This window comes from Puma concolor, chromosome B3, assembly GCF_028749965.1.
Source record: "Puma concolor isolate L17-30 chromosome B3, mPumCon1.1.hap2, whole genome shotgun sequence".
Lineage (NCBI taxonomy): Eukaryota > Metazoa > Chordata > Mammalia > Carnivora > Felidae > Puma > Puma concolor.
The window spans coordinates 78,682,576-78,708,991 of NC_141672.1; the positions used below are offsets into that span (position 1 = coordinate 78,682,576).

General features: G+C 36.6%; 1 long non-coding RNA gene, 1 other non-coding gene and 1 pseudogene across 4 annotated transcripts in view; all 3 read left to right on the top strand.

Moving 5' to 3' along the window:
• LOC147580142 (uncharacterized) overlaps window positions 1–26,416 on the top strand; it is an 80,296-nt gene that overhangs the window by 34,489 nt on the left and 19,391 nt on the right. For 2 of the 3 annotated variants that reach the window (XR_015251887.1, XR_015251888.1), the window contains exons 4-5: window positions 3,478–3,510; window positions 13,263–13,399. This is a non-coding gene — a long non-coding RNA (uncharacterized LOC147580142). The remainder of the gene's footprint in view (window positions 1–3,477; window positions 3,511–13,262; window positions 13,400–26,416) is intronic. The other variant, XR_015251886.1, reaches the window with a different exon arrangement.
• Window positions 12,700–12,834, top strand: LOC112856724 (small nucleolar RNA SNORA17). The gene has a single exon (XR_003223269.1). It is a non-coding gene; the product is annotated as a small nucleolar RNA SNORA17 (small nucleolar RNA).
• On the top strand, window positions 18,789–21,387 carry LOC112855641 (olfactory receptor 4F4-like; annotated as a pseudogene).

Consider the following 26,416-nt stretch of genomic DNA (forward strand, 5'->3'; position numbering starts at 1 on the left):
GCCAGGGCATCATTCCTTTTAGGTTCTCATTGATGACACAGTATGCACAAAACCACATATCGAAAATTATACTATCATATAGAATAGTATCACTGCACTGAAATCTCCTGTACCTCACCTATTCATCCACCCCACTGAACCCGTGAACCCTTGATAACCACACATCTTTTCACTGTCTCCATAGTTTTGCATTTTCCATAATGTCATACAGATGGAATAAGTATGCAGCCTTCTCAGATTTGCTGCTTTCACTTAGCAATATACACTTCAGTTTCCTGAATATACATTCATGACATGATACCTTATTTTATTTATTGCTAAATAATCCATTGTATGATATACCACGGTTTTTTTAATCCATTCACCTATTGAAGGACATCTTGGCTTTCTATAGTTTTTGGTAATTATGAATAAAGTTCCTATGTACATGCAGTTTTTATGGGAACATAAGTTTTTAACCAATCTGGTAAATACCTAGGAATACTATCGCTTTATCTTATGGTAATATTATCATCAGCTTTGTAAGAAACTACCAAAATGTATGTCCCATTTCCTATTTCCACCAGCAGTGAATGGGAGTTTTGAAAAAAAATTTTCAGTTTTATTGAGGTATAAAAGAAAGACAAATACTACATGGTATCACCAATATGTGAAATAAAAGAAAAAAGCATAGAAACAGAGAGTACAAAGTGGTTGCAAGGGGCTGGGTAGGGGAGGGGAGGAGGAAATAGGGAAATGTTGGTAAAAGTAAAAAATTTCAGCTATAAGATGAATAAGGTATGAAGATCTAATGTAAAACAAGGTTACTATAGTTGATCACAGTGTATTGTATAATTGAAAGTTGCTAAAGGAGTAGAACTTAAGTGTTCTCACAAAAAAATTAAATAAATATGTAAAGCGATGGATGTGTTAATTAATGTTTTTATCATGATGAGGATAATGTTTTTACAATGTATATGTATGTCAAATCACCACGATGCACACTTTAAACTTCTTACAGTTTTGTTAAAGAGAGTTCCTCTTGCTCTGCATCCTTGCTACCATTTAATGTTGTCAGTTTTTTAAGCCAATTGAATAGGTGTACAGTTGTATCTCATTTGTTGTCAAAAGTTGAAATTCCTCAATGACAAATGATGTTGTGTCTTTTCATGTGTATGTGTGTGTGGGGGTGTGTTTGTTTCTCTGTTTGTTTTGCCATCTGTATATCTTTTATGGTGGGGTTTGGTCTGTTTAGAATTTTTGCCCATTTTGTAATCGATCTGTTTATTTTCTGAGGGTTGAGCTTTAAGAATTCCTTGTATATTTTGGATATATTTCTTTATCAAATATGTGTTTTCCAACTATTTTCTCCCAATCCTTGGTTTGTCTGTCAATTCTCTTACCATGGTCTTTCACAGAACAGAAGTTTTTAAATTTTAGAAAGTTCCACTTATCAATTTTTTCTTCCATGTATCATGTTTTTTTTGGAATTGTGTCAAAAAACTCCTCTCCAAATCCAAGGTCACTTAGATTTTGTCCTCTTTAACTTCTGGATGTTTTGGAGTTTTGCAATTTATATTTAATTGTATGATCCATTTTTAGTTATTTTAGTGAAAGACAAAAGGCCTATGTTTTCATTCCTTTTCTGCATATGAATGTCATATTATCTCAAAACCATTGAAAAGACTATCATCTCTCCACTGAATTGCCTTTGCTCCTTTGTCAAAGACCAGTTGACCGTTTTCATGGGTCTATTTATAGACGGTCTCCTCTCCTCCATTGCCATACATGTCAATTTTTACACGAATGCCACATTATCTTGGTTACTGTAACTTTATAGCAGTCCTTGAATTCAAGTAGTAGCTATCTCCTACTTTGCTCTTTTTCCGTATTGTGTTGGGTATCCAGATTTTTTTCTTTCCATATAAAGTTTAGAATCAATTTGTCAAAGTTCACAAAACAGCTTGCTGAGGTTTGGGTTGGGATCGCATTAACTCTCTAGATCAAGTTAGGAATAATCCACATCTTAACAATATTCTCCACTATTCAGATATTCTTTGATACCTTTTTTTTTTACTTTTTTTTTTTTAACATTTATTCATTTTTGAGAGACAGAGACAGAGCATGAGTTGGGGAGGCGCAGAGAGAGCTTGAGACATAGAATCCAATGCAGGCTCCAGGTTCTGAGCTGCCAGCATAGAGCCCCACATGGGGCTTGAACTCACAGACCATGAGATCATGACCTGAGATGAAGTTGGATGCTTAACTGACTGAGCCACCCAGACACGCTGGGTCTTTGGTATCTTAACAGAGTTTTATAACTTTCTGCATATATATCACATATATATTTCATAGGATTTTACCTAAATGTTTCATTTTTCATGGTAATATAAATGGTATTGTTTAATTTTAGATTCCAATTGTGTAGGGCCGTATATAGGAAAACAATTTACTTTGGAATATGAATTTTGTTTTTATGACATTGCTATAATTGCTTATTAGTTCCAGGAGGATTTCTTCTCATTTGTTTGGTATTTTCTACGTAGAAAATTATGTTATCTGTGAACAAACGCAGTTTTATTTCTTTGTTCTGAGTCTACATACCCAATATTTTTCTAGTCTTATTGCACTAGTGAGGGCTTCCAGTATAATGTTGAATAGGAGAAATGAAATATTGTTGCAGTATTAGGGGGTAAACAACCAGATTCTCCCTCTCAAGTGAGATGTTAGCTGTTTTAGTTGTTGGTTTTCATAACTGTTTTTTCACCAAATTGAGAAAATTCTCCTCTATTGTTAGTTTGCTGAAAGTTTTCACCATGAATGGGTGTTGGATTTTATCAAACACAAAATGCACCAAATATTTTAATGTATCACCTCATATGATCATGCGATTTTTGTTCTTTAGCCTGTTATAATTTAATTGCTTTTCAAATGTTCAAGACTTGTGTAACTAGAATAACTCCCCATCGGTCTTGGGTATAATCTTTTTAAATATTGTTGATTTAGATTTGCTAATATTTTGTTAGGGATTTTGCATGTATGTTCATGAAAGATATTGGTCTCCAGTTTTTCTTTCTCATAATGTCAACATCTGATTTGGGTATAAGAATAATACTAGAAGGGACACTTGGATGGCTCAGTCAGTTAAGTCTCAGACTCTTCATCTCATCTCAGGTCATGATCTCACCGTTCGTGAGTTCGAGCCCCGCATTGGGCTATGCACTGTCAGTGCCAAGCCTGCTTTGAATTCTCTCTCCCTCTCTCTCTGTCCCTCTCCCACTCATCCTCTCTCTCTCACTCTCTCAAAATAAATAAACTTTTTTCTTAAAACAAAGAATAATGCTAGAAAACATTCCCTTTGCTTTTTATTTTTGGAAGAAATTGTAGAGAATTAGTATCATTTATTCCATAAATGTTTGGCAAATTCACTAGTGAAATGAATTGGGCAAGTTGCATTTTTTGAAGGTTATTAATTATTGATTCATTTTTTTATTACAGATAAGCCTATCATATTATCTATTTCTCTATTAGGTAAGTTTTGGTAGTTTGTGTCTTTCAAGGAATTAATTGATGCATTTCATCTAAGGTATCAAATTGTGGGCTTAAGGTTGTTAAAAAATATCTCCTTATTATTCTTTTAGTATTCATGGAATAATTAGTAATGACCCTTCTTTTATTTCTAATATTGGTATTTGTGTCTTCTCTCTCTTTCTTTTGTTTGCCAGGCTGGAAGTTTATTACTTTCATTGATTTGCTCAAAAAACTACCTTTTTAATGTTGGTGGTTTTTTTCTATTTTGTTTTAAATTTTATTGATTTCTGCTCAAATATTTATGTCTTTTTTTCACTCGCTTTAGGCTTAACTTGTTCTTTCTCTTTTTTTTCAGTTTCCTAACATGTAAGCTTAAAGTACTGAGTTTAGATCTTTTATCTTTTCTAATATATGAATTCAATGGTATAAATTTCCCTCTAAGTACTTTTTTCATTGTGTTCCACACATTTTGATAAATTGTAGTTTAAAAAAATTTTTTTAACATTTATTTATTTTTGAGACAGAGAGCAACACAGCATGAACGGGGGAGGGTCAGAGAGAGAGAGAGACACAGAATCCGAAGCACGCTCCAGGCTCTGAGCTGTCAGCACAGAGCCTAACACGGGGCTCGAACTCACAGACCACGAGATCATGACCTGAGTCGAAGTTGGGCGCTTAACCAACTGAGACACCCAGGCGCCCCGATAAATTGTAGTTTAATTTCCATGTGGTTAAAAACATTTTTAGGGGCTCCTGGGTGGCTCACTCAGTTAAGTATCCAACTTCGGCTCAGGTCATGATCTCACTGTTCGTGAGTTTGAGCCCTGCCTCAGGCTCTGTGCTGACAGCTCAGAGCCTGGAGCCTGCTTTGGATTCCGTGTCTCCCTCTCTCTCTGTTCCTTCCCTGCTTGCATTCTGTTGTCTCTCTCTCAAAAATAAAGATAGATTTTTAAAAATTAAAAAAAACATTTTTTAATATCTTTTAAGACTTCTTCTTTGATCCATGTGCTATTTAGAATTGTATGGCTTAATCTCCAAATGTATTAGAATGTTCCAGCTATCTTTGTTATTGATTTTTAGTTTCATTCCAATGTGGTTTGAGAACATACTTTGATTTCTACTCTTTTTGAGGTGTGTTTTATGACCCAGAAAGCGATCTATCTTGCTGAACATTCCATGTGAACTGGAAAAGAACATATATTCTGTTATTGTTGGATGAAGTGATCTATAAATATAATTAGATCAAGCTGATTGATGGTTCCTTTGAGAGCAACTATGAGCTTACTGAAGTTCTGCCTTCTGGATGTATCAATTACTGAAAACAGAGACTTGAAGTTTCCAACTATAATAGTGGATTTGTCTATTTCTTATTGGACTTATATCAAGTTTTGCCTCATGTATTTTCATGGTCTGTTTTTAGGTGCATACATACTAAGGAATGTTATGTCTTCTTGAAGAATGAGTGATTTCTCTCTGAGAACTTTTTTTTTCTCCTACACTTTTGGAGGATAATTTTGCTGAACATAGAAATCTAGATTAATTTTTTTAACAAGGTAAATATTTCACTTCACTCTTTCAACCATAACATGGTTGTGACAAGAAGTCTGATGGAATTCTTATCCTTGTTCCTCTATAAATAATGTTTACCCTCCTTGGATTCCTTCAAGATTTTCTCTTTTGTTTTCTACAGTTTGAATATAATATGCCTATGTATAGACTTTTTTTTGTTTCTTTTTTTTTTCATGTTTGTCATTATTTTTGGAAAATTCTCAAGCCATTATTATTTCAAATATTTCTTCACCTTTTCCTTTCTTTTCCTCTGTTATTCCAATTATACATATATCCTTTTATTATTGTACCCCATTCTTGAATAATATATATGATTATTTTTGTCATTTTTTTCCTTCCAAGTATTTGAATTTGGGAAGTTTCTACTGATGTATCTTCAAGCTCAAAGATTCCATCCTTGTTATGTCCAATCTAGTGATGAGCCTATGAAAGGCATCCTTCATTTGTCTTACCATGTTTTTGATTTCCAGCATTTCCTTTTGATTCATATAGTTTCTATCTCTCTGTTTACCTCACCAATCTGTTTTTGCATAGAGTCTACTTTTCCAATTAGAACGCTTTATGTATTAATTATAGTTATTTTAAATTCCTTATACAATAATTCCAAAATATGTCATATCTGACTCAGCTTCTGATAATTGCTTTCTCCCAAGATTGTAGTTTCTCTTGCTTTTTATTGTGCTTTGAAATAAACCTGATTTTAAAACACTTTTATTTCTTGTGGCATATATATACATACATACATGTGTGTGCATATATATACACACGCACACACACACACATATATACATATATATGTATATACATATACATATACATATACATACACACACACACACACATACATATATAAAATGAGAAGTTGGGAATAAGTTTAGGAATTCCATGGGCTTGCACCAATGGGTTGACAAGGCATGAAGAATTACAAAGCCATAGGATTCTCACACCCAAATTTGGGTAAACAAGATTAGTCACATAAGGATAGAGAGGGCGGGGCAAAGGCCCCCAAGATAGAGACAAGGGGCAAAAGCCCCAAAACAAATGTATATGAAGTATACAAGGTTAGGTATTCAGGGTGAAAACACCTCCCAATTTAGTACAACAGCAGAAAGTTGCTTTCACAGGAAGGAAGGACCAAATTAGGTAAACAGGTAAATAGGGCTATAGACCCTGGTGGGGGGTGCCCAGAGAGGAGCTAATTAGCAAAAGAAAGGTGCCTTCTTAACCCTGAGGCAGCATGGTTTATTTGTCTTATCCCCTAGGCTGGCTAAGATAAACAGACACAGAGCCTCTTGTCTGCAGTTAACATCCATCTGCCCTGAGCCAGGATTTTTATATTGACCTAAACCCCTAACACTGTATATCTTCAAAACCCCCTTTCCCTCACACCCATGAGTTAATGTTCAAAGATTCACTGTCTCTTTGTGCACATCCATCACGCTTGTAAGCCTTCTGATCCTAATAAGTACAGAGCAAGGACCCTTATTCAGGGCTCTTGTCTTTTCCTGGACATCTCTCGCATTTTAATCCTGCATCCCACTTTCTTGCTGGACAAGAAAGAACTCTAGACCCAGGGTCTATGACACAATTGAGGCCAGAATTACCCTGAGACCAAAACCAGAAAAAGATACCACACAAAAAAGAAACCTATAGGCCAATAGCCCTGATAAACACAGATGCAAAAATCCCCAACAAAATGCAAATGGTATATAGCAATGCATTAAAAAGATAATTCACCATGATCCAGTGGGATTTATTCTGGGCTGCAAGGGTGGTTCAATATTCACACATCAATCAATGTCATAAATGACATCAACAAACAAAAAAGATAAAAATCAAATTGCCTTATCATTAGATGGGGGGGGGGGAAGCATTTGATAAAATTCAATGTCCATTCATGATAAAAACTCTCAACCAGATGGGGTTAGGGAAAACATACTTCCACATAATAAAGGCTATATATGAAAAACCATAGCTAACATCATACTCAATGGTGAAAAACAGAGAGCTTTTCCTTTAAGATCAGGAACAAGACAAGAATGTCCACTCTCACCACTTTCATCTGACATAGCACTGAATATGCTATGCCACAATAATCAAACAAGAAAAAGAAATCAGAAGCATCCATATGGGTAAAGAAGAAGTTAAACTGTCACTATATGCAGAAGACATCACACTATACATAGAAAATCCTAAGGACTCCACCAAAAAACAAAAAAAAAAAACAAAAAAACTACAAGAAGTAATAAATGAATTCAGTAAAGTGGCAGGGTAAAAAATTAACAGCCAAAATATGGTAGTGTTTCTGTATACTAATAATGATGTAGCAGAAAGAGAAAAACAGAAATTTTTAAAATAACACCATTTACAGTTGCACCAGAAAAATAAAATACCTAGGAATAAACTTAAGTGAGGTGAAAGACCTCTATCCCCAAAACCATAAAACATTGATGAAAGACCCTGAAGATGACACAAACAAATGGAAAAATGGAAAGTTATTCCATGCTCAGGTATTGGAAAAATTAATATTGTTAAAATGTTCATATCACCCAAAGCAATCTACAGATTCAAGGCAATCTCTACCAAAATATCAGCAGCATTATTCACAAAACTAGAATAAGTAATACAATAAACAAATAAATAATAGCCAAAGCAATCCTGAAGAATACAAGATACCTGGAGGTATCATAACCCCAGATTTCAAGATACATTGCAAAGTTGTAATAATCAAAACAGAATGGTACCGGAGCACCTGCGTGGTTCAGTTAAGAGGCCAACTCTTGATCTAATCACCAAGGTCTCAGGTCATGATCTCACTGTTGGTGGGATCGAGCCCTGTGTTGGCCTCTGTGCTGACAGTGTAGAGCCTGCTTAGGATTCTCTCTCTCCCTCTCTCTCTGCCCCTCCCCAACTTGGGCACACACTCTCTCTCTCTCTCTTTCTCTTTGTCTGTCTCTCTCTCTAAAAATAAATAAATAAACCTTAAAAAGCCACAATACAAAAACAGATACATAGATCACTGGAACAGAACAGAAAGCCTAGGACAAACCCACACTTGTATGGCCAATCAGTCTATGACAAAGGAGGCAAAAATATGCAACATCAAGACCACCATGTATGAGATATATTCGGTGTCCTACAACATCTGGTGTATAGGAGTCAAGGCCCTGCTGAGGAGCCGGCTGCAGGTCCTGTGCCACATCACCCAGGTGACCAGACAGTTGTTCATCTACACTGGCACGTACATGCTCCAAGTGCTTGGTGACACAGAAGAGCAGACTCCTCCCAGGTCACAGTCCCGACAGAGGTTCACATGTGGATAAGGATGCGCACTGCAGGGGACCCAGCTGGCTCATGACCCTAACATTCCCTCTCAAAAAATGAATTTTGAAGATGCTTATGTTCCAAACCATGTGCACTTATACACTGTGGGTCATGTGTGCTCGGGAGTGGCACCCAGGCGAAGAAAAAGGGATTGATGGCATATGAAATGGGGCTATGTATCAGGATGCCCTGAAGGGAGGAGATACCTAGGGGCTTCTGTGGGGGTAGGAAGAACCAAACGTGTGGTATCTCCGGAGCAACACAAATTATGCGTTAAGCCTCACCTCCTGCAATATACCAATCACAAGAGCTACTTTTAATAAGGATTAAAGAAAAATGGAGAGTTTCTTCAATAAATGGTACTGGGAAAACTAGACAGCTACATGGAAAAAATAAAACTGGGGATCACTTTATTACACCCTGTACAAAAATAAATTCAGCATGGATTAAAGACCTAAATGTGAGATCTGAAGCCATAAAAATCCTGGAAGGGAACACAGACAATAATTCCTGACACTAGCCATAGCCATGTTTTTCTAGATATGTCTCCACAGGCAAAGAAACAAAAGCAAAAATACACTATTGGGACTATACCAAAATAAAAAGCTTTTGCACCGTGTAGGAAACCATCAACAAAACAAAAGACAACTTACTGAATAGGAGAATATATTTGCAAATAATATATCCAGTAAAGGATTAATATAAAAATATATAAAGAACTCATACAACTTAACACCAAAACACAAACAAACAAACAAATACCCCATTTAAAATATGGGCAGAGGGCCTGAATAGACATTACTCCACAGGAGACATAAGATGGACAACAGACACATGGAAAGATACTCAACATCATTAATCATCAGGGAAATGCAAATCAAAACCTCAATGAGATATTACCTCATAGCTGTCAGAATAGCTACAATAAAAAGATAAGAAATAACACGTGTTCGCAATGATGAAGAGAAAAAGGAACCCCCAAACACTATTGGTAGGACTGTAAATTGGTACAACCACTAAGGAGCTTCCTCAAAAAATTAAAAATAGAAACACCATATGATTCCATTTTTCCACTACTGGGTATTTACCCAAAGAAATGAAAACACCTTTTCAAAAAGATATATGCACTTCTGTGTTTTTTTTTTTTTTTTACGTTTATTTACTTGAGAGACAGAGCATGAATGGGGGAGGGTCAGAGAGAGAGGGAGACACAGAATCAGAAGCAGGCTCCAGGCTCTGAGCCATCAGCCCAGAGCCCAACATGGGGCTCGAACTCACGGACCGCGAGATGGTGACCTGAGCTGAAGTCGGACGCTTAACCAACTGAGCCACCTAGGTGCCCCTGCACTCCCATGTTTATCACAGCATTATTTACAATAGCCCAGATATGGAGCAACCTAAATGTCCATCAATAGACAAATGGATAAAGATGATTTGGTATATATCTATATCTGTATCTATCTATCTATCTATCTATCTATCTATCTATCTATCTAATAATGGAATATTACTCAGCCAAAGAAAGAATGAGATCTTGTCATGTGTGATGACTTTGATTTTGTTTGACCTGGAAGGTATTTTGCTAAGTGAAATAAGTCTGAGAAAGATAAATACCATATGACTTCACTTATAACATGAAATCTAAAAAAACAAAACAAGTAAATAAACAGAAAGCAGAATGAACCTATAAATACAGAGAACAAACTGATAGTTGCTGGGAGAAGGCAGGCAAAATGGGGGAAGGGGTATGGAAGATATAGGCTTCCACTTATTGAAAGAATGTAATGGGAATAAAGGTACAGCTTAGGGAAAATAGTCAATGGTATATACTACAATGTTGTATGGTGACATATGGCAGCTACACTTGTGGTGAACATAGCATGATATAAAGAGAAAGTGAATCACTATGTTGTACATATGAAACTAATGTAACATTATGTGTCAACTATAGTCAAATAAAAAAATTAACTAATAAAAAATTATTTCCTCTTTCACTCTCTCACAGCAGTGTATACCCTTTTTTCCACAGAAGTTATTTACAGCTTTCAGTTATTTATTTATTTATTTATTTATTTATTTATTTATTTACATAAGTATTTGTTTGCTATCTGATTTTCCCTCAAAACTCTAAGTTCTTGTCTGTAGTTTAGTCAATGTAATATTCCCAAAGCTAGGACCACTGCCTTGCACATTGTAGGCACAGGACATAACATTTGCTCTCCTCAGTGGCCTTTCCTCCTTCCCTGTCTCATCCCCTTTGTTCTGTCACTCCTACCTCCAGAGATCCCCTTCTCAAATAAACTGCTTACACAGAAGTCTTCTGTTCAAGCACTTCTTTGGGACACGGAAACTTAAATGCAGATGGAGCCTAGAGGTGGGAAGCCAAAAGTGCAGTGTTAGAAGGAGACAGAACAATGTCTTATCATGCCTGAGAGATATCAGGGATCTATAGAAGCAACCATATTGGGCCCCTGGTTGTTAGCAGAGGCAAAGACAATCATTCTTATGGATACTGGGGCTAGAAAGAAAGCAAGGAAGGCAAGAGTGAATACTGGTGTGTTGTATAAACTAAATCGGGTCCACTACTATCACCATTTTACATATTATGCATTTATTTGTTTACCTGAGCTAGTTTGGTTGGACACTGTCCAGAAATATACAAAAAAAAAAAAAAAATAAGGTAATACAAGAATCCCATTTTATTTTTTTTTTAATTTTTTTTTCAACGTTTTTTATTTATTTTTGGGACAGAGAGAGACAGAGCATGAACGGGGGAGGGGCAGAGAGAGAGGGAGACACAGAATCGGAAACAGGCTCCAGGCTCCGAGCCATCAGCCCAGAGCCTGACGCGGGGCTAGAACTCACGGACCGCGAGATCGTGACCTGGCTGAAGTCGGACGCTCAACCGACTGCGCCACCCAGGCGCCCCAAGAATCCCATTTTAGATAAAAGAATATGAGGCTCAGAGTTTGTAACTTGGCTAAGTTCGCATAGTTCACAAGTGACAGTGCCAAGTTTCAGGCTACTTTTGCCTGTCTTTAAAGCCTGGGCTCCCTGGTTTATACCATGCACGTACTCTTTCACGTATTATGCTAATAGGGTCTCCGCTATTTGAAATTACATTCCTTACTCTCGTATCTTTGGAGAGTCTATCATTCAATCAAATTAGCCATATCCCATAGTACTTTCACCAATCTGTGCTGCCCACGTTGACCTTAAATCCTTTGAAATTTGTAGTCCTTTAATTGTATACCACTGTCTGCTGTTCAGTGTCTTACCACTGTTGACTTACCAATCTAATAGCACCTTCTTTAAGGTAAGGGATCTACACTACATATATTTACAACTAGTACTTCTTATAAGATACAGTCTTAACTCAGTCTCTTCCTTGAGTAGACTGCTAGAAAATGATGGGCTAGAAACTAATAGGCACCAAGCAGGTGGGATTCCACCAAACAAAACTTTGTTTTGAAAACAGTAGGTTAGAGAAATCATAACCTTATATGTCCCAGGCTTCTATATCTGGATGGAAAGAAGTTGAAGATAGAAGTAAAATAATCCTTAACAACACAAAAAATGTTATCTCTTAGGGGCTTATGAGGATATCATCAAAATAGTACTGTTAAAAATGTAGGAAGTGGGGGCGCCTAGGTGGCTCAGTTGGCTGAGCATCTGAGATCTCCGAGATCTGAGATCTAAGATCTCAGTTCAGGTCTTGACCTCAGGTTGTGATTTCAAGCCTCACTTTTGGCCCCATGCTGGACACGACCCGGCCTGACCCAAGATGCTGCAGGTGTACCTCCTATGCTAGAAAGGCAGAGGGAAGAGGAATAAGGTGGCCTTCCTGCTGAGAGTTTGCCTGCTGGAAACTCAGTGCCTGGATGAGCATCCTGGGGTCTCAGATAAGTTGACACATTGGTGTTAGAATAAGTTCACCCTGAAATATAAATGTTTTGCAGATTCAGGCCTTTCTGTGCAATATCCTAAGTCAGGGCCTGTTGATCCTTCATCCACAGGGAAATAAAACTTGAATTGTTCAGGGGCGCCTGGGTGGCGCAGTCGGTTAAGCGTCCGACTTCAGCCAGGTCACGATCTCACGGTCCGTGAGTTCGAGCCCCGCGTCGGGCTCTGGGCTGATGGCTCGGAGCCTGGAGCCTGTTTCCGATTCTGTGTCTCCCTCTCTCTCTGCCCCTCGCCCGTTCATGCTCTGTCTCTCTCTGTCCCAAAAATAAATAAACGTTGAAAAAAAAAATTAAAAAAAAAACAAAAACTTGAATTGTTCAATCTTCCAAATACACTGCACCAAGACACATTGCAGGTGTGGCTGCTTTTGTGTCACATTTGTGTCATTAGGTGACAGAAAGGAAAAGTGGCTTATCCAGGCCCATTGTTCTGGCTGGTGAACATCTGAATGATTAATAGATTGACACTTGAAAAAAAAATGTAGGAAGTGGAACACATACATAACTACACTGCTTAATTCTTCCCTCATTACCTGCGTACAACAATTCTTAGCTCATAGATGTCTTGGTCTTATTTATAATTATATTAATCAGTCTGGGTCTTTCAGTATTTTTTTCATTGTAATGGATTAGGAGCCCCATTGCCTAGCAGCTGGAGAAATACAGAAGTACAAGTTAAAAGCCATTGAAATTTTTAATCTAGTTGTCTATCCAAACTACTCAAGACAAAAAAAAAAAGGTATTTTTTCAAATATTGGTGAGAAAACAACTTAGAAAAACAACTCAGTTTAAGTTGCCTTAATATTTACTACTTTTTCTTCAAACAAGCAGTTGATGTAAAAAATAATAAAGTCAAATAAAAGAATAGAATTTAATTGCTCCCCTATTATTTCATAGAAGCCCATTTGAATTCAGGTGGTCAACACAAACAAAATTATGAGCATTCTGCTGATCAGAGACGTCAGTGACACTAATCTATTGCTCATTCTGGGAGAAGATCCAGGCCAACATTCAACAAGTCTACCTACTACTAAGTAAGTAAATTCCTTTTTGTGTAATAATTACTTAACTCCAAATTACAATTATTTTTGAGTCAGTGGTCTTAGAATGGCCCTTCCTAACATAATCCAGAATTCTAATTAAGAAATGAATGTCTATGTCTTTTTCCTAACATCCCCTGTGATATATATAAATGTATCCCTTTTTAAGTTGACAACAACTCATTTGCAGACATCGTTATTTAAACTTTACCTCCTTCCTCCACCTTAAACATTAGTGAATAGTGTAAATCCAATAGGAATTGTTCTGAGTCTTTTTTTTTAAGTTTATTTATTTTCAGAGAGACAGCATGAGCAGGGGAGGGGCAGAGAGAGAAGGAGAAAGAGGGAGAATCCCAGGCAGGCTCCACATTGCCGGCACAGAGCCCAATGTGGGGCTTAAATCCATGGACCATGAGATCATGACCTGAGCCGAAGTGAAAGGCTTGACTGAGCACCCAGGCGCCCTCAGTCTTTTTTTTCTTTTCTTTTCTTTTCTTTTCTTTTCTTTTCTTTTCTTTTCTTTTCTTTTTTTCTTTTTCTTTTTTTTTTTGAGAGAGAGAGAGAGGGAAAGAAACAGTGGGGGAGGGGCAGAGAGAGAGGGGGAGACAGAGTCTGAAGTAGACTTCAGGCTCTGAGCTCTCAGCACAGAACCCTACATGGGGCTCAAACCCACAAACCATGAGATCATGACCCAAGCCAAAGTCAAATGCTTAACCGACTGAGCTACCCAGATGCCTCCAAGTTTTGAATCTTTTTGAGTTGTGTGCATGTGTTTTAACTCTCATACCTGAGCTTATGCTGTTGTGGGTTCTCTGCTTACTTCTACCAGGCATTTATTCAAGGTTTCATAATCACTCTCATACAGCGTGGCTGATCTACTGGCCAGCAAACATTCTAGTAAAAACCTTAGTCAGCTGTGGATGTTGACACGTGCTTTAGGATTATGATGTACAATATAATATGGTCCCCAAAGTGACTTGCTAATGTCCAGGATGATTGATTGATAGGTGATTAAAATCCCTGGTAAATCAGGGCACCTGTGTGGCTCAGTCAGTTGAGCATCCAACTCTTAATTTTGGCTCAGGTCATTATCCCTGGGTTATGGGATTGAGCCCTATGTCAAGCCCCACATCAAGCCCCTTGTCGAGCTCCACACTGAGCTTGGAGATTAAGATTCTCTCTCTCTCTCTCTCTCTCTCTCTCTCTCTCTCTCTCTCTCTCTCCCACTCACATTCTCACTCTCTCTCAAAATAAAATAAAATAAAATAAAATAAAATAAAATAATAAAATAAAAATCCCTGGTAAGTGAATATATTAATATAAGCAAGAGGTATTGCTCTCATCCTCTATCACAATTACATTTTTCCCAGTCCTTTAAAATTACTTCCCTCTGCCTGATTGGACCCACTTTAGGAAGATGATATATCTAAGTGCCCTTTGCTACATAAATGCTCATCTTAGGTGAAGTCTCTGAGACTTTTCACTCTTTTAGTTTTACCTAGGGATAAGTGAGCAAGATCTAATTAGGTAACTTCTCCCTTCTCCCTCAAAGAATAACAATCTTAAAACCTCTCTCAGTTGAACACATTGACCCACTTCTCTACCATGGTTTCTTCTTCCTTGGTGGAGCTGAAATTTAGGACTCATTTACTCCCTAGAATACCTACATAGAATGTACCAGACACAGGGATAGTGACTATGAAGTCTATACTTGGTAAATGCTTGGAACTTGTGTAGAGTCCCCCACCAGTCAGGACTAGTGAAATGCCTATTTAGCAAATGTTCTCTAACCATGAGAAGAGAAGGAAATAAACAACAGAATGTTTGTAATACACTGCATCACAGCCACTTCTTCCTGATGAGCTAACATGGGGTTGAGGTGAAGGTATGTAACTCTGCTTCACTACATATTCAATGTTACTTTAGTGTAGTTGCCATAATTTAAAATGTTTGTGTTCTCCAGACTGTCTAGAATGTTCACACAACGCAATAACTGGTTTATTTACTAGTTTACATGTGGTTTCCATTCCTTAAACATAACCATCTATACTTTAACGTAGTGATGTTTCTAGGCTATGTCTTGAGATACCACCTTCATTTGCCTGATCTTTAGCCAAGCTGACTAGTGGATTCACATCACTGACACTATCCACATAGTTAATGTCAAGTCCAGCAATCCCATCCTTATACCTCATTGTTTTTCTACATTAGCTTTCCAAACCCCAAGCATCCATCCTTAAACTGTGAAGAGAACATTTTAAAAATATACCTTTACCTGAGCATGTGGGTGGCTCATTCAGCTAAGTGTCAGACTCTTGACTGCAGCTCAGATCATGATCTCACAGTTCAGTTCATGAGTTCGAGACTTGCATCAGCCTCCATGCTGACAGTGCAGAATCTGCTTGGGATTCTCTGTCTCCCTCTGTCTCTGCCCCTCCCCTGCTTACTCTCTATCTCTCTCTCTCTAAATAAATAAACATTTTTTTAAAATTAAAAAATATAAATATATCTTTACTTTTGAACAAAAAATGAAATATGTTTTAAATAAGTTTTCTCTTTGTTTTTCTAAGAGTAGTAATCACCATTGAAAGAAAGATACTTAAGCATAAATTGATTTTAAATAAATTTTAAATAAATTAAAGTACATTTCTATATCTTATCTATTCAAAAACAAACAAGACTCCTCCCAAAAATATGTGGATATGTGTACACATAATTGTGTAATTGAATTAAAAGGAAACTGAAACAACCACCAAAACGTGAACAGACTTGTATGTGTGTGGTTAAACAAAAGTAATAAGAAAAGGCAGATAGAGACATATTATCATATTTCCTTCTCAGACCTCTAAAGCGTTGCATTCTGACCAAGAATACTTGATTTACGTAATACTTTGTAAGTGAAAATAAAAAGGTAGGCTTCCATTATTGTTTGGTTACCTAAAAGAATATTAATAATGCTGACTTTCACCCAATATAAACCCAGAACTTTGCTCATGTAACCACAGAAATTCTCGAGACTTCAAAATGTTTTTCTACCCTCCATTGAAACCCCACAAAACCAGCAATTCAAGGCTGGCTGTTCTGTCATATACACAGGTGGAGTATATCGGCAACCAGCTCATTTGTCTTGACTGGTCTTCTCTGACCACTTACCTAAGTCATCGGCTCCTGAAGGGACTAGAAATAGCAATTTTGTTTTAAAATAATATAATTATTAAATTAAAAAGTTAGCCAAAGAAATGTTTTAAAACTGTGCTTAATTTCTATCAGTGGAACTTTTATAATTAATTGCACTGACCAGGTCTGTCTTTGATCTTAGCAAAGGCACACTTTCAAGTGATTTTCTCAATTCAGAGGAACTTAGAAATTAAGAGGTCCCAAAGGAGCATAGATAGCTTGGGTAAGTGAAATTTTCCTACCCCAGAAGGTAGTCTCTACAATGAATATATACCTCACACTCTCACATGGATACTGGTCACAACAGAAAATGGATTATTTGTTTTGCTGCAATATGAGTTTATTTCAGATTCTAGTTAGAATATAGACAATACTTTATCCATGGGAAAAAATATGGTCAAATATGGGGTCTCTCTGATAAGAAGGTACAGTCTATACTCTCTAAATTTCTTAACTACTCCCTTAATTCCCCTCCTCTATCACATTTAAGACAATTTTACAATGTTTTAACACTATATTTCCATTAATACTAATTGGGATGGCTTGGAATTTTTGCAGTTTCCAGAAATATCAAGGGTTTCTTCTCCTAGCTACATTTGGGACTTCTGGACTTCATACAGCATCATAAAGAACACCTGCTATTCAGTCTGACAGCTCCCTAAATGCCCTGGTTAAGGAAGTATTTGGGTTCTCACAGCACCACAGTCATCAGGGGCTACAGTTTTTCTGGATTATGTTCCAGGCACAGGTATGTAGGCATAAATAACAGAAATTTCCAAACATGGAAAAATGGACTGTTAATAATTTAGATCAGAAAAAATCCTGATAGAAAATATAGAATGAAATCTCTCAAAAGTTGTAACAGTCAATAGTTACCATGAGAATGGAATTATGCTTTTGGAAATGAAGAGTAGGAAATGCGGAATGATACCAAAGAAGGAGAAAGGACTGGAGTCACAAACATTGGGTGTGCCTCCCACTCCCCACCCCAGCCACACTATTTCTCTGTTCTGAGACTTCTAACAGGTTACAAATGGGGACCAACCTCAGGACCTATTTCATGGGGCTATTGTAGAGATTAAGTTAGACAATGTAGATGAAAATACAGTGGGTATTCAGAGAGAGAGAGAGAGAGCAGGCAGACACAGAAAGAAACAGGGAGACTTAGTTTTTACATGACCCTAAAATTCATAGTTCAAAACAAAAAAATAGGTATTGTCTAATTTCCTTCCTTCCTTCCCTCGTTCCTTCCTTTCTTTTCTTTCTTTCTTTCTTCTTCCTTTTCTTTCTTTCCTTCCTTCCTTTCTTCCTTTTTCCTTCCCCCCCGCACCCCCATCCTAAGTTTTGATTCTCTTTGGGGAGTTCTGCTTTAAGTCATTTGATTTTACTATTATACCCTTGGAATCAAGATTTAATTCTCCCACCTAGGACATGATTGAAAATAAATTATAACAGTGTTATTAATATGACTATTAATATAGCTAATTTAGTAGTAATATTTTGTCTTTTGTAATTCAACTAAAATAATGTTAACAACTTTTAAAGCAAGTATTAGGTGAGCAAGCAGGCATAGGCTTTTACTTCTTTAGTATAACCTACAGAACCTATATTTTCATCTATAGTGTCCAAAAGTGATCAGAGTACACAGTAAAAATAAATTCAATAAATTCTTGTTGACCACACTAGAAAATTAAAAGGCCCTCCTATATCTAGTACTTTATAACTCTGTCCTTATTTTTATTGCTGGTATCTGGTAACTCTTGTGGATTTAAACAACATCAACAATTTTATAATAGACAACAGTGAGGATAACAGACTAAATTAGAGGAAACCAGAAGAAGTTAGTGCCAAGAAAAATAATAGAATGATTATAGATACAGAGAATACTTTTCATAGATCTACTGACCATTTATATTTCTTCTTATGTCAATTACCGCTTCATTGGACATGCAATCTTATGAAGAATTTTATTATTTTTGATTCATAGAAATCATAGTTCTCAGTCAAACTGAACTTTTCTCCAAATCAACATTCTTTCCAGAAGCTAACTCCAAATAGACTATTAACTGTGTTCCTTTTGGGCATTTACCTTTTAACTCATCTTTTCAGCAGTAAAATAAGTACGATTATTATCATGATACCACGTCTGGCAAAATGGCTTTAATACACATTTTAAAGTGTGATATTCAAAACTAAACCTTTCACGATGGCCGAGGTACACTTCAGGCTACAAGTAATTTCTTACAGGTTATATAAGCTTTGAATTTCATGAACAGAGAATATTTCTTCCTGGTGCTCATGATTTATCCTTTCTTTATGCCTAGAACATTTATTCTTTAACTGATTTTTAACTACCTTGTATTTGATTAGTTTATCTGCTCTTGTACTTAACTATGCTCATTAGTTAAAAAGTTTTGTCATTTTGTCAAAATAGTATTAATATCTCTTTTAAAAAATGATTGATTCTGAAAAAAAAATTAAAAAAAAAAAAAAAAAAAAGGGGCGCCTGGGTGGCGCAGTCGGTTGAGCGTCCGACTTCAGCCAGGTCACGATCTCGCGGTCCGTGAGTTCGAGCCCCGCGTCGGGCTCTGGGCTGATGGCTCGGAGCCTGGAGCCTGTTTCCGATTCTGTGTCTCCCTCTCTCTCTGCCCCTCCCCCGTTCATGCTCTGTCTCTCTCTCTGTCCCAAAAATAAATAAAAAAACGTTGAAAAAAAAATTAAAAAAAAAAAAAAAAAAAAGATTGATTCAAAAAACGATTGATTCATCTATTTATTCATTAAAAAAATTAAGTCAGGGGTGTCTGGGTGGCTCAGTCAGTTAAGGGTATGACTCTTGATTTCAGCTCAGGTCATGATCTCATGGCTTGTGAGTTTGAGGCCCATGTCCGGCTCCACACTGATAATGCAGGGTCTGCTTGAGATTCTGTCTCCTCCCTCTGTTCCTCCTCCGCTCTCTCTCTCTCAAAAATAAATAACTTTAAAAAATTAACCTTCAATAATATATTAAATATTGTGTCAGTTTTTCAAATTTATAAATAGAAACTATTTTTCTAACATACAGCCTCTAAACAATGTCATTTTAAAAAATGTCACTTTACCTCAGGTCTACAGTATTTATTGAATGATCATAATTCTTTTTTTTCTAAAGATTTTTTATTGTTAAGTAATCTCTACACCCAACATGGGGCTTGAACTTACAACCCCGAGATCAAGAGTCACCTGCTCTATCAACTGAGCCAGCCAGGAATCCCAAATTGATCATAATTCTTGATTCATAACATACTCTCACTATTTTTCCATGCCCATTTTGTGTTTGCTTATTTATTTAATGATAAAATTACACTGATGGAAACATGACCTAAATGATAACATACAACTGGTTATATGCTCATCCTTATGCCTACCTTTCACCTCCCTTCACTTAAGGTTACTTAGGTCTTACATCTTCTCTTTCTGTACATAGTTTTATCATTTATATTTTTTCTGCAAAATATACATTATTTTTCCATTGCTCTTTACTTTATATAAATAGTACTGAGTGGATCCATTTTGGACTTTTTTTTCTTTCAGTATTATGTCTAAGATACATCTATATCATTTTATAGTTGTAATTTGTTATAGTTCTGAATAATATTCCATTGTCTTGCTTATGGGGATTATTATAAATTTCTCTACATACACATACAAGAGTTTATCTTGGGTATAGAAATGGGAGTGAAATTGCTGAACCACAGAATTCATCAATATTGAGCTTTACAAGATAAACTTTTTTCCACACTGATTATATTAGTATAGACTTCCATCAGCAATGTAGAAGAAATCTTCTTGATTCACATACTGTTATTCAGAAAAATGAATTTCCTGTCTTTCCTTCAGGTGAATTTAGAACAAACTAGACAAAATTGAAGAAGTAAGCCAGTCTGTGGTGCCTGAATTTATTATTTTGGGGCTTTGTAATTCATGGGAGCTCCAGGCCTTTCTCCTGGTGATATTTTCTTCACTTTATCTTATCACCATTTTGGGCAACATCTTCATCGTGTTCCTAATTATTGCTGACCTCATCTCCACTCTCCCATGTACTTTCTGTTAGCCAATCTTTCATTCATTGACTTCTGCCTTTCCTCAGCCACTACCCCTAAAATGATCACAGACTTTCTCAAGGAAAACAAGACTGTCTCCTTTGAAGGCTGCATGTGTCAGATTTTCTTTGGACATTCTTTGGAGAGGGTGAGATATTTCTGGTTGTGTCAATGGCCTATGACCGTTATGTGGCCATCTGCAAGCCACTCCATTATTCCAGCATCATGAACAGACAAACGTACATTGGGTTCGTGGTGACATCATGGATCATTGGCTTTGTGCATTCAATAAGCCAACTCACTATGATTATAAAGCTGCCCTTCTGTGGGCCCAGGGAACTGGCTAGCTTTTTCTGTGATATTCCATTGGTGACCAAGCTAGCCTGCATAGACACCTATATCCTAGAAATGTGGATAAATGCTGACAGTGGGGTACTGGCAACCATTTGCTTCATTCTATTGCTAATCTCTTACTCATATTCTGTTTACCATCTGTCTTTGCTCTAAGGATGGGACATTCAAGGCTCTCTCCACCTGCACTGCCCACATCACAGTGGTAGTGCTCTTCTTTGGGCCTTGCATTTTTACTACCTGTGGCCACTCAGCATCACCTGGGTGGACAAATTTCTGGCTGTGTTTTATGCAGTCATCACCCCTCTCCTAAATCCGGCCATTTATGCTCTAAGGAACAAAGAAATCAAAAATGCCATTAAGAGATTATGTTAGCATATGGATTTCTGTATTTCAGGGCCTCATGTTAACAGAATGTGTACTATAAGATCTCTAAATTAGCCATACCTGTCTTATTATTTGGTACTGGGAAGCATTCCCCAAGTCACATATGGAAACAGATAACAGTTTTATGTCAATTCTATTTTATTCCACAATCACTTGCTAATCACTGAATACAAAATGATTTCCTGTCTGGAAAATTTGGCCAGTGTCTATGACTATGATGTTGGTTGTGCTCCAGAATAAGTTAAAATTAATAACAATGTTAATGTTATTTACTACTAGTCGTGTTGCTACTTCAGCACCTTATTTTAAAATTTCCTGTTAAGCTAAGCATTTCTTTGAGCAAAGCACTTGACATAGATCTCTAAATTTTGATCAACAGGTCAGTGTATGGAATACTGCTCTTTATTTTTATAATGGGTAACTTAGTCTCTCAATTAGTTAAAGCTCTAGCTACCTTATCTGAAGAGACCGTTGGAAAGGTAGTAACTATTATTCATCATCCTCAGAAAAAAAAGAATCATAATCATAATCTGAAGAGAGTGTTGTCCCCGCAACCTCATATTTTAGCCATCTGTGAAACAATATGATTCTCTTCAGAAGATGAGCTAATTTAAATACAAAGATGGATATACTAACAGCCTTTAGGGATTTTGCTTCATCTCTTTTTATTTGTAAATGGGTTAGAAAGTTCATTATCTATATCAGATTAAAGCAGGGAAAAGTGTTATGAGAGTGAGGTCAAAAAGTCTGATTTTAGAACAAAGTATCCATTCAATTATTCGGGGTTCAGATGGCCTGCAAGCAACTGGATTATATACAAAGTTTGTGAATTGTTCATTACTATATATAATATAACTGATGAGGGACAGAAGCAGGGAAATGTTCACCTTTAGCCCAGAAGGCTGATCTGTAGCCTGCATAGTTCCAATACGGATCAAATACCTGCTAGTTCCTACATTCTTAAAGGGTCTCGTGACTGCCTGTACATCTCGCCAATAATTAATATCAAGCTGAATAATAAGCACCAGAGAAATCTTGCAAAAGTAATTTTACGGGTAGAAATTTGAAGAATACATTTATGATCTAATAGTCCTTGCAGAGGCCCCTCCCCCTTACACACTAAGCATACAACCACCAGCTTCATACAGCAAAAGTGCAGCCCTTTCTGTCCTCGGGTCCTGTCCCAGGCCTATAATAAAAGCACTTTTTGCACTGAAAACATCGCAAGAATTCTTTCTTGGCCATTGGCTCCTATCTCCACATCAATAACTTTCTTAAGAATTCTTCCTACTCTGTGTTTCAAAAAGGTATGCAAATTTTCATCTCCTTATCTGAAACCCATGGATCCAGATATACTTCAAATTTCATAGTTTTTTTAATGATGAATTGAGCAGAAATTTTATTTCCAAGCTCATCAAAGATGATTACAAACACAAATCAAATATCCTTTTAAAAATGTTCCCAATTAAATCAAAGGTACATCATCAAAGTAGAACACTTGTGACATTAAGAATTCATTTAGGCTGTAGTACTTTCACATTATTTTGTTTTTATCATTTGCAATGTTCTGAAGGTCACATTTAAACATTTTGAAGGCAAGAAATAATGTAGTGTTTTTTTAAGGTACAACCAAAACTATAAAATAGAGGAAATTAAGAAGACAATGGCCAAATCTGCTGCATACACAAGATGGAGTAATCTAATATACATGAATCTTTCCAAACAAGGTTGCTAAAACACAGCTCTCATGATTAGAGAGAGAGATTTAGAAAAATCAAGACATCATTTGATTAATAAAGCCTATTCTTCCCCCAATTTTCTACTTGCTTGTATTCATTTACAAACTGTAAATTCATGAGAAAAGAACAAGTTTTGTTATGGTATAAAAATCTTGGGGGGCACCTGGGTGGCTCAGTCAGTTAAGTGTCTGACTTCAGCTCAAGTCATGATCTCACACTTCATGAGTTGGGAGCCCCACTTTGGGTTCTGTGCTGACAGCTCAGAGCCTAGAGCCTGCTTCTGAATCTGTGTCTCCCTCTCTCTCTGCACCTCCCCCGCTCACACTCTGTCTTTCTCTCTCTCTCAAAAATAAATAATCATTAAAGAAAAATCTTGGGGAAAAAAAATTACAAATATTCAAATTTTTAACAAAAATGTTTTCCTTCCCAAAATGTAAACATCCATAAAACAAACATAATATTCCAGGTATAGAAACACTAGTAATTCACTTATGAAAGACGTGTATTTGGTGGTAACATTTTTAAGTATAAAAGCACTTTACAAAACAAATCAGGCCATTATTATTTAAAGTCTACTCCTTCACCCAGTTTCCTTTATCTGAGTAGACACTCATCAATTTCTGTAGAATTTAGGCTCTAGGACCAGGCCACAGGAAAGATCTGAAATATCTAAAAGTCATTTGGCTGGAGAAAAGTGTTTTCTTGAGACAGGGACGCAGTCATTCATCACTTTGTGCTTAAGAGCCTTCCTCAGCAAACTTCTTCCCTACAGTCTTTAGAAGAAAGCCTAGAATCTGGGCTCCAGGGGTTGCTTCCAGCTGGAACACCTACCAGCAGGGCATCTTTACAGGCATTCTACATGCAGTACTATTGAACTCTGCGGCCACCTGCTGAGACCTTGATCCTTCCCGTGTCCACCTCCTGCCAGAGCTGCTCCGCCCCCCACCCCCTCTGCTCTGAGGGGCATTCATGCTGGCCCAGGAAGATAGCAGTGCTGCTGGGCTCCTGGGCTCCAAGAGAGGGGACCGGGCTCCAAATTTCAAATTGTTTTGTAAAGGTAACATGGTCCTGTGTATTTTTGTAATATTCCAAAAGATAGGGTCTCAGGCACAAACCCTTATATAAAATAATTATTATTTCTGTGTATGTGGACACATATACCTATAACCTTCTGATTTTTTTTTTGTCTTTTACATCTCTGCACATCAATATGGGTATCTATTGACTTGTCTTTGAATCCACTGATTCTTTCTGCTGTGTTCACTCTGTTTTTAAGTCCACTTAAATTCATAATTTCATGTTGCTTTTACAGTTCTAAAATATTTGGTTCTTTCTTCGATATTCCATTTCTCTTAAAATTTTTATTGTTTTCTCCATTTTTTTGGCTTTGTAATCTCTCTCTTAAAATATATGATTTTTTTCCCCTTTACTAATTTCAACAATTGAGCCACCCTTGTTCTTAACTATTTTCCTCTTAATTATGAGGCATACATCTCTGCTTCTTTGCATATTCCTATTTTATGTATTTTAGGCACATTTTTATTAAAAAAAATCATATAGATCTGACAAAATATTCCTCCAGAAACTATTTACTGTTTCTTCCATGAGGCATAAAATGTTAAGTTATAATCACTTCAATCCAATCAAGTACTGAGCTTATTTGAATCGGATTGTAATTTTTACAAGTCTCAGTATACTTCTGATTTGTGCCTGCTCCTTGGATATATCTCTTCCAAGTCTTATTTTTTTAATGGGTTTTTTTTGTTGTTGTTGTTCTGTTTTGTTTTTTGAGAGCTCACGCGCACAAGTGGGGGAGGAGCAGAGAGAGGGAGAGACACAGACTCTGAAGCAGGCTCCAGGCTCCTAACTGACAGCACAGAGCCCAATGAGGATCTGAACCCTGAGATCATGACCTGAGCCTAAGTGATACACTTAACCTAGGAAGCCACCCAGGTGCCCCTCCCTTCTAAGTTTTAATTATGATTTTAATGGTTCTCTTGTTCTTCAGTCTTAAAGATTTTAGGTGATTCAGTTTTGCCCTTCAGAATTTTTTTTAAGATTTTTAATTTGTACGTAATCTCTATACCCAATGTGGGGCTCAAACTCACAACTCCAAAATCAAGAATCAGCACATTCTGGCTCTATGACTGACTGAGCTAGCCAGGTGCCCCGTTCTTCAGAATTTTTGAGCTTAGAAATTTAGTCTTCTCTCTTCCCCGCTCGCCTTAAAAGTATGGCAAATTCTTCACTCAGAAATCTGACTTTATGTTTGTCCTTTTCAATGTATTGTACCCAATAAGAATCCATTAAAAATATAAATATTAAGCAACAAAGTAATAACAGGAAAAATATTAAATATTACTGATTGTACAACCAGAAAGAATCACAAACACTCAGGACAGAGTCCTTTTATACTCTAGCAGTGAAGTTGTCTTGGTATTCTTGTTATCAAAGCAAAATATGAATTAAATTAGTTTTGCAATTTCTACAGATTATACACACAAATGCACAAGCACATGTATACTTGAAACCAATATCTTGAATAAGAAAAGAGTTACCCAAGACAAGTTACTAGAGAAAAATTGTCAACAAACAGTTTGGACAGAATAATTATTGGATAATAATAATATCAGCCATTAAATGATCACATTAATATCTATTTGACATTTAAAGAATAATGGCTGGTCACAGACATTAAGTCAGAATTTCAAAAATTGTGAAATAAGATATATAAACATAATATATATTCTATATTTATAATAAAGATACATTTTTCCCTGCCCTAAGCCAACTGGAGATGGCATGAGTCCATTGGAATTGGGCAAAGCAAGGGTAAGAGTAGCAGCCACAGGCCAAATATATGAAACACGCAGTTTCTGAGGCTCTCCCTCTTATTTTCCCACCCATATATTTCAGTCTTTCCTTATTACACTACCTTATCCATATTCTATTAACCTCACACTCCCTTTCTGTACCTTCTTCCTCCAGGAACAAATGGGTATCTATTTAAATACTCTCTCATATATTTTTTTGTTGTTTAGAAAACAATAAAATTGAATCATTCATATCCCAGGTTTAAATTGAAGGAAAGTTGTATAATTCATAGTTCCCTCAAAAGTTTGAGTATGTTAGCTCCAAGTTGATTAATTTGAATCCAGACAGTCTAATGTCTGAGGCCATGCTTTCAGCAGATTCTAAATCTATAATCTAAGCTTTTCATCAACTTCCCATACTTTTCCTAGGGCTTTAATTCAGTTTTCAAACAATTTGTTAACTAG